The 10,080-nt window shown below is 34.0% G+C and overlaps 1 protein-coding gene across 1 annotated transcript in view; it reads left to right on the top strand.

Annotated features, from left to right (window-relative positions):
* Positions 1-3,142: 3,142 nt before the first annotated feature.
* The window catches only part of LOC106463805 (PTB domain-containing engulfment adapter protein 1-like), a 25,797-nt gene continuing 18,859 nt past the window's right edge, over positions 3,143-10,080 (top strand). Inside the window, exon 1 of the mRNA XM_022391417.1 lies at positions 3,143-3,247. The gene's annotated coding sequence lies outside the window, so the exon portion shown is untranslated. The remainder of the gene's footprint in view (positions 3,248-10,080) is intronic.

The following is a 10,080-nucleotide window of genomic DNA, read 5'->3' on the forward strand; positions in this document are numbered from 1 at the left end:
CTTGAAAGTATTCCAGGAATAAGCTGATGTCCAATTTATTCGACAACTGTGAAAGTCTTTGTACCTTAAATCCGGTTAGTGTAAGGTACTCTCGTGTCTTTTAACTCCTTGAACATTGCTTTAGGGAACAAATATGAGTCATTTATTCCCATCAGAGAAAGAAGTAGCGTACCCTACATTCTTTATTCAAGTAATTAGTTTCTGCTGGAAATGGTGAATTTATTGTATATTTTTCACTGATAATAAATGCATGATTATTTTGCAGTATTTGCACTTCAACGCGATCCATTTAATCTAAGTTCAGCTTTTTCACCTGTTTTCGTGCTTATGGTTTGAATTTCCTGTTTCAAGGTTTAAAGTTCAGAAAGGTGATGGTTCTAGCATAAACAGTCTAACCCAGACTAACTCGAAGTAGATATAGGTGTAGATTAGGCCTAGCATACTTTACGCTACAGTAATATGCACGATACCATTAGTAATAGCCTAAGACGAATAATTAAATCTAGTGATTAATATTTTTTGTCATGCCTAACATTAGTATTACTAGTAATTTAATATATGCTTCAAAATGCAAGTAAGATGTGCTGTTTTTGCGACTCAAAATTAGCATTTCGGTATAAGTAATGTTTAATTGTCTATTTATATAATAAAGCAACAGCTAATTAATTATTTTTTCTTAACAAACCTTATTTTTGTTGTGTCAGTTTATGAGGCCTGCAATGTCTATGTGTATGCTGAAGATGTAACTTCAAGTTTTTAGTAAGGATTTGGGAAGGGAAGGAGTAAAGATTTTTAAAGTCCTTTAGGTATAATATATAGAAGTTTCAGGTGCTTATATAAAGCACTTTTTTACCATGATTGAATATTATACGAAATTCCATTGAAAATTCTATGACCTTCAACAGAGATTTGCTTGGATTTTTGAAGCTATTGGTTAATGTTTAACGGTTCTGTGGCTATTAATATTTGTGGCTAAATCTGTAGGAATGATTCACTGTATTCTCGGGATTAAATCAGCCAGAGTTGGAGTATGTGCAGATCCAAAGTTGCGGGCTGGATATTAAGTAATTCAAAAAAATCTATTTCACATTGAATAATAACCTTGTACAAACCCTCCATTCCACCCAATAGAACTGAAACTTAGATTAAATTCTAGGCAGAGGTTTGAACAGAGTATTAAATCTCATGAACTGATATATGAAAGTATGCTATATGGAAAGCTAAATACAGGTCTATTATATAGTGCGTTTTCTTATCAAATATGAACAAACCTTTAAACGAAATATGTAAAAACTACGATTGTTATTATACAGAAAAACGGAAAACTCAATTAGACATAAAGGGTAAGACCTCTTTAATATCATAAGTTTATCTGGCGAGTGATTTAGAAAACAAATTAGTAGCATATCAGTGCCACATGTTCTTCAACTCGTATATAAATAAAGATTCACTGTGGTTAGTGAAAGACACCATACAAATAAAAACTATTACACCAGTTACACCCTATTGTAGGAGGTATAAAAAGGGCTTAAAAGGGGAGGGGGGGGGGTTGTATAGTTCATTGTGTACCTAATACGCCCGCCAATGATAAGTCTGAAAAATCCATATAAAAGTATAAGGCTATTGAAGCAGAGCTTCAAAAGATGTTTTAAATTACTTGTACACGTACGAAAAAAAATCATATTAACAAAAAATTAGGTTTAAGAAAGAACATCATTAATTGAATATCACCGATATTCATCCTGTTACGTTAGAATGAACGTAACAGTGTCGAAGAAATGCACTATACAATACTTTTTTCCAGTATAAAATGTGCATTACAGTAACATGCGAATTGTTTAACAAAGGAATCGTGTAATATAAGTGTTTGTTTACTATTCTGTGTATTCTATATAAAAAACAACAACTTTATTCTCAGGCGCTTGTTAGACTTTCACAGTGAGTTTATATAGATATATGAACTTCGATATAAACTTGTATTCTAGATGTTGAAAGTTGGCCCCATAAACGATATATACCCATTTGCTGGACGTACGACTTCCTTTTATGATTTAGCCTTCATCTTGATGCTTGGATAATTGGGGCTCTGACTGTGTGTGTATTTTCCATTTATGTTTTCATTCTGCAGTGTATTATCGCACATCCGTTTCCACTTCGGTTGTGGTCTCAAATGCATATTGTAAAGGTTTTTCGCTGAGGCTAACAAGGCTGGAGGTTCTGTGTTAAACGATTTTCTCTGTCCTGCATTGTATTGACGAACATAGCTAATGACTTGTCAAAACTGACTTCCCGTTTTTCACTTTAACTGTTTCTATAAACTGATGTGCCCCAGTTAGTTAAACATCCCTATAGTTTATTAAGCACGTGTGTGTATAGGCCTACTTGCATGTGCTTTTTCTTTATTTAAAATGTCAAACGAGGACTTGAATGAAACATTAACCCATGACATTTTACAATCCGAGTGGAATCTTAATAATTTAAACGAATTGACTGAACCAATGCGTATATCTGTATTATATCTACAAATACATCGCGTTTATAGTTATCCAATAATGGAATGTTTTACAGTATGTATTTAATAACACAGAAAAAGTATGACTTCACGAGAAACAAAGCACGATACGAATAACGCCAAGTACGTGAGAATTATTTAATATGGAAATGTTATTACAGTTAGCAACAAATATAAATCGTTCAAGTTTAGATATGCACGTTTGTGTCTCCAGTTAAGGATTTTCTTCTGCTTTTGGTTTGAAAAATGCGTGTCGTGCAAGTATTTTCTTATGCATAACCAAAAACTAGTTTACATAGTTTTAGTGTATTAAATAATTTTATTTTACTAACTCGACCGGAAAATTTCAAATTACTTGAGAAATAGATATGCTTATCAATTCCTTCAGGTCAGATAAGATGGAACAAAATGGAGAATAATCTGTTGTGATTTTCAGTTCCCGAACCGAAAAAAAAAAAGTTGACATTTAACATTATCACTTTTGTTTTCGTATAAATCGTAGCATGTCTGCTGACCAATCATATCACTCTTAACATATTCTGAGAACCAAACTCCGTCTCCAGGGTTGTGTTGGCGTAGAAAAAGCAATCATTTATAGTAGTTTTACCAGTTTGTCGTCTTTCTGTGTACGTGTCGGTTATACGAATATATGATGTGCTCCGATGTTGTCTAAGGTAGTTTCAGCCTGTAAAATGCTGGTTATACAATTCTAAAAGAAATTGCAACAAAATCAAAGTATGTATTTCTCCATTATTTTTCTTGTACCCGTATACCATAATGGTGATTAGAACATTTAATTATATTTTGTAAAAGCTTCGTACTGGAGCTTGGCATAACATGGTGGTTGGGGCGCTCGATTCGTAATCTGCGGGTCGCGGGATCGAAACCTTTCATCGAACAGGATTGCCATTTCAACCGTGGGGGCATTATAATGTTACAGTCAGTCCCACTATTCGTTTGCAAAAGAGTAGCCCAAGAGTTGGCAGTGGATGGTGTTGACTAGTTGCCTTCCTTCTAGTCTATTACTTTAAAATTAGGGCCAGCTAGCGCAGATAGCTCTCGAGTAGGTTTGCGCGAAATTCGAACATAACGCACCCTCAAATAGTTGTTCAGCAGAAATTACTTTAGTGGTAAATGCAAAATTTTCCTTAACTTTATTGTATAGATGTGTGTATCCTTTCACGATGAAAAGGGTATTTGGAAATGTTTCCTTAAAACTTGATACTTATATGCTTTAGGTACATTTACCCAAGATAGAAGAATTAAACATAAAAAAAAACGAAGTTGGCAGGCTGTAAGTTCCTAAGCTTCTAAGTCTGTAGAATAATTAAATAGTTTGTCAGGCATAAAACTAAAGTAAAGAAAAAAATAGTCTAAACTGACAGAGTGATTAAGTGATGGTTTTATATAGAACGGATACATGGAATTGCTACATCTCAGATATTTGAAAGGTCAAACTGTAACTCAGGATTTCCTTCCTTTTTTTTTTATTGACTCCCTGTTTGCGTGTTAACCACAAAACAGTATAATGTACTTAATTTAAACTGGGTTTTTAGGGGTTGTGGACACAGTAATAACGTTTGGTTATTGAAACGAACTATATCTTGTATAGATAAGAAACAACCTAAAAACAATTCGTGAGAAATTACGCTACACATGAACAGAAATCTGTGATCTGATTAAGGAAATTTGGTTATTGTATTTCTCGCAACACCGCTCGGGGATTATCTGCGCTACTCGTGCTTAATTGTGATCTGATAAACTAGAAGGAAGGCAGACAACAACACCCACCGCCACTTTGGACTACACTCACGTCATACTGAATAGTGTGATTTGACTGTCGCACTTATAACGCACCCACAGCCCAAAAAGTGTGGAGTAATGTTTGGGGGGGGGGCGAACCATGGAATCTCATTTTCACAGGCTAACCAGGCTAATTTTACAAATTTTCTTAAGCAGAACTTGAAAAAATTTCACGTTTGCGATATATTCAAACAAACTACGTATAGAGATAGAAATGTAAACATTTATAAAACTCGTTTTCGTGATATCGTTGAGTAGATTGAATATAAAGTTCAATTTTTATTTATTCATAAATGAAGACGAATGAAAAGAATTGTAGATGTCTTCACCTAAGATTTTTTTATTGGATTGCTCACAACAATGGATATTTATCTACTGATTACTGTAACAACAATGGGTATTTATCTACTGATTACTGTAGCCAATGGGTATTTATCTACTGATTACTGTAACAACAATGGGTATTTATCTACTGATTACTGTAGCAACAATGGGTATTTATCTACTGATTACTGTATTGTTTGGAAAATTACCTTTGTTGTAAATAAGAAATGCCGAGAAAAGAAAAACAAATTTTGAAATTTACTCAGTATTTTATCAAATGTATAGTTAGTTACTCCGTAGAAGTCTATTGTCTAACATTGAAATGCAAACCCGTCTTACCATGCGACTGGTTCTACAAACCTTTTGTAGCTAAGGTGTGTTTTACTAGTGGAAAGGTGAATCTTTCTCACCGGATCATGCACTGATGAACTAACAACTGAAGTGGAATAAAGGAAAATAATGAATACGAAACGACGGAGGTGGTTCCACTCTCTACAGCTGAACTACTTCATTACTTCCGGCATGTAAAATAATAGCAAACAAATGTTTTATAGAACAAGTCGTAATGATTAACGAGCTTCTATATTGAATATTCACTTAGTAAAGAAAAGAAGAAAAAAAAAGTGTACCAAAATTATGATTCGTAGAAAGTTTCTCACAACATTTTATGTACATAATTATTTGCAATTCTTCGTTTATGCATGAAGATGTTAACCTTATAACGGAAAACGTTCGGGATTCGATCCATGCGGTGGACACAGTGCAGATAACTCATTGTGTATCTTTGCGTTAAAACAAACAGGTTCAAAGGTGAATGTGTCGGGAATTATTAGTTTTAACATGCATTCTTAAGGAAATTATTTGTTTACAGGATAACGTTCAGCCAAACTACACGCAGTATAATCGCTTCTGAGATACGTTGTCAAATTTTTCAATATTTTCGATTGAATTTCGCTATATATATATATCGGTTATAGTTTGGAAAGATTTTGCTTAATTAACGCTGTTATTCATGGCATCGTGCACTTTATGAATCTCAGCTCGTATGTAGGAGACAATGGTTTCGGCGAACTTTTTGTTTTGGATCGGTATTCAGTCGTTGGACGACCTGGGAGGGTCAGGTTCTTCCTCCCTCCATGACTATTTTTAAAAATGTAGCAAATGCTATAAATATTATTCTCGAATCATGTTTATGTGATATTACACTGTGTAAACACTGATTTTTTCTTCACTTTTTCACTTCCCCGTCACACCAAACATGCTCGCCTTTTCAGACGTGGGGGCGTTATAACGTGACGGTCAATCCCACTATTCGTTGATGAAAGAGTAGCCCAAGAGTTGGCGGTGGATGGTGATGACTAGCTGCCTTCCCTCTAGTCTTTACACTGCTAAATTAGAGACGGATAGCGCAGTTAGCCCTCGTGCAGCTTTGCGCGAAATACAAAACAAACAAACCACATTTTTTAGGGTCATATCCTTGAATAGTATTCTTGTAGCTTTTAGTGCAATCCTGCCCTTCCCTTAATTCGAACACATAGTCTCGCAAACAGTTCAGAAGCAAAACGTCACTTGCTTCATATGATATATGTACCAAAGCGTATTTGACATAAATAACCTTTTAAATACACAGGTGGTATATAAATCTAACTAATAATTTTAAAGTCTTGTGTAGGTGGTTTTCTCCTCATAATAGAAATTGAGTGGGGGAGAGATACTTAACTCTATGATCATCATCATGAATGATGAAACGATCTCGCCAAACGTTCTTTGATGAATAATAATTCAAATTTCGTTCCAACATGTTTCATTTCTAATAATGTCATTGTGTAAAGAAGTGAACCAAAACAAAAATGTATAGCGAGTTCAGGCTAGCTGGAAGACGGGATTTACACGTACATATTCGTAAGGCTTCCTTACTGTTCTCTACAAAGCAAGCTAACTCTATCCAAGCTAAGGTCTCATATCGCGGTTTACATTGATATTCTGAGGTTGTAGCAAAACACAGCATTGATAGATGATAATGAATAAAAACCTTGACCTGTCTCCGCTGCAGTTTATATAAACACCCGGTTGGTTACTCTTTAGTCAGAGATTAACAATAGAATTCCAGTTAACTGGCTAATTTGAATGAATGCCAAATGGAAAAGTGATGTAAAAAAAAAAAATCAACATACTTTACCATTATTTCACCACACAGTGAAATTTTAATAATTTTGTGTGAATGAGTTACAAAATAAGGTGATGAGCTGTTCTCTAGATCGAAGAACATTGCACCCGAAAATATCGCTAATAGCGAGAATACTCAAGTAATTAGTCAATTCATTCTAATTATTATAAATAATTTTTTTTTAAATTATAATTATATTCGTTTCTGGGATAGTTTTTATTTGTTAATTCTATCTAGGTAGCTTTTTCTGATCAGAAGTTAATGGCAACAGTTTATACACGAGTGAAATTGTTCCTCGAAGTTGTAAATATTTAACCGGGGCCTGGTGGCTAGGGCGCTTGACCTGCAATTTGTGAGTAGCGGGACCGAAACCTGGCATCAAACGTGCTCGCCCTTTCAGCCGTGGTGGCGCTATAATGTTACGGTTACTCCCACTATTCGTTGGCAAATAGTAGCCCGAGAGTTGGTGGTGGATGTTGCAAGGGCTTGCCTTCCCTGTAGTTGGTAGCTCAAAATTAGGGACAGGGGCAGATTTAGCCTTAGTAGCTTTGTCATAAATACACAAATATTTAACCTACCCTATATAGGTGATCGTGTAGAATCCCCATGTAAAGGTGCTTTGTTGTTGTTTTTTGCTTTTTTTAAATGCGATGTGTATATACATAACCAAACATCAGTGAAATATCTAAAAATCACGTTTAGTGTTGAAGGTGGAACTGAGGTTGTGATGATGAATAACGTATCATTGTTAATTCTGCTGAAATCTAAGAAGAAAAATGTTTTTTGAAACGTATTATAATTTTTGGCAGTTAAAAAAAATGCACAGACAGGCAAATGTCACGATTTCATTATGTCGTAGTCTGAGTAGTTTTAAAAAGAAGCCTCAGTGGGATTATCTAACAGTGCAAATTATTTAATTCATTTGATTAATCAGAACTCTCGTGGCTTGTGAGAGGTTCTGCGCTCGATCTTGAATTGTTACATGAAAAAAAAAATTGAATTGCACACTGAATTTTGAATTTATTCCGTGATGATCAGATGTGAGAGAAAATTTTCATGCGACATTTTAAAACAAAGATTGTCTGTAATTGGTTTATTCTCCCTTAAGAATTCAAGAGCGAGTGACGTTTTTTTTTCTTTTAGTTTATATTTACATATCCGTTTTCATATATTTTTTGTGTTGTATAAAATGGGAATAACACCCAGTATTGAAAACCAGATTATTGATAACATAAAAGTAGGGAGTAACGGTGAGTTGTCAGTAAAAGGTATTTAAAATAGTATTTTATGAAGTAAAAGAAGAGATTAGTATAGTTGCAGAAGATGATTGGAACAAAATGTCTGCAAAGAAAGTTTGGCAATTAATTACATTCTTTTACTATCAATGACAAAATATGTTTTACAGAAACTATGACGACATACAACCATTTTGTAATTGTGTTACGTGATAAACGTTTCTACAAAAAGAAGAAGAAGAAAAAAAGACGAATTAGGCAACAATAAAGTTTGGGAAAGCGTGGTGGTTTAATTATAATGTTAGAAATGCAGGCTTGTATTAAAAAAAACAAAAACAAATCCCATTGATTCTGGCTATGATATAAACTTCCGTAGTTTATTTTGTTCGAGTAAAAACTTACAGATGTACCAAAAATTTGACCAAAATCCAGATTTTTTTTTTGGGGGGGGAGGGGTGCAGTTATCAATTTACTCTATTATATTCCGTACCTAAGATCGAGGAAGAAAATATTTGTTTTTCTAGCAAAGCCTTTGATCCAGAAACGCAGAAAGCGGAACTTCAAGCCAAACAATAGCTAGCATATGCATAATATTATGGTAAAAAATAAGATCTGGCTTACGTAAAGTCAGGACAACTTAGGTATGTATGTGTGTGGATACATTTCGAAGAATGAGGAAGTTGAGGTATGTGTTCCAATGTACAGTAGTTCGCCAGATTGTATGTTATCATTAGTAGTTTTGGAAGCAAAACAAATTTTTATCCGTACACTACATCCAGGCACACTTCAGAAATTCGTCATTTGATAAGGGAAAAAACAGTAAACGTTTCAAGACAGTAGATCCAAATAGATTCCAGCCAGCCGGTGGATTAGACCATACATATGTAAGTAACCCTTAAACTTTGTTTGTGTGGTTAATTCACACTAGAATTTTTCAACAGGTTTCCGAAATGGAACGAAACCCTTTTCACGTGTAGAATTTAGTAATATATATATATATATATATTGCAAAATATATAGTTAACAACTGAAGCGAAGTAACACCAAAGTTACAAGAAAATCAGAACAACTTTGGAATCTGTCATTAATATTTCTACTGTATTACAAAATAATAGAATATATGCATGCAGTTGTTATTTTGCAGTTTATTTAAAACAACTGTTCAAGTGACATGAGAGCTTTAGTTCTGTTTTAGGCTGGTATGTTGAGTTACATTTTGTAGGATGATTAGGACTTAAATATACTCAATATATTTTATCCAAGTGAAATAAGGTGTGGGTGTGGCTAATATACATAAATATGTGTAACATTCGTAAAATTAGTTGACGTTAGTTGTATCATGTAAGTGCAAGTATAAATATAAAACAAATATGCACTATAGATTTAATTGTGAGTTTTGATTAGTAGTATACTCATTGAATAAGATGCATCAAATTGTGGCTTCTCGTATTTCTGAAGGTTTGCAAACAAAGTGAGGTAAAGCATTCTGAAAATGCTTTGAAGAACCTGCAAATAACTCGCATGAAACGTGGGAAACTTGGTCATTGAATAGAAAATTTAACTAAGCAGATTTTCAGACGACGTATATTTTGGGTTGCATTGTGGATTTTTAGTAAACTTAGCATATTTCTGTCACTTGAGCTGAAGTTGGAATCAAACAGCACCTGGATATTCAGTTACAGGCTTTAACATTATGGGTGTTCTCGTTTTTAGTAGCCAGTGTATGAGGTTTGTAGATGGTTCCAGAGTTTGTAACCTGATACTAATACGGTCTAACTTTTAAACAGTAACTTTGTGGCCAAACAATACTTTGAATTTCACTGAAGGTATAATAATAATAATAATAAATGGCCTTGCCACATTTGTGAGGATATTATATTATGTCTTTAAAAATTTCATTTAAAACTGTAATAATTTATGACACACTAATAACCACAACTTTCATTTTTGCGATAGACTTTTCAGCCATTCTTATTGCCTAAATAGAATTTAAAACCCGTGGAACTTAGATTTGGATATGACATCATGAACTGCCCCCC

The sequence above is a fragment of the Limulus polyphemus genome, unplaced genomic scaffold (assembly GCF_000517525.1).
Source record: "Limulus polyphemus unplaced genomic scaffold, Limulus_polyphemus-2.1.2 Scaffold1488, whole genome shotgun sequence".
Taxonomy (NCBI): domain Eukaryota; kingdom Metazoa; phylum Arthropoda; class Merostomata; order Xiphosura; family Limulidae; genus Limulus; species Limulus polyphemus.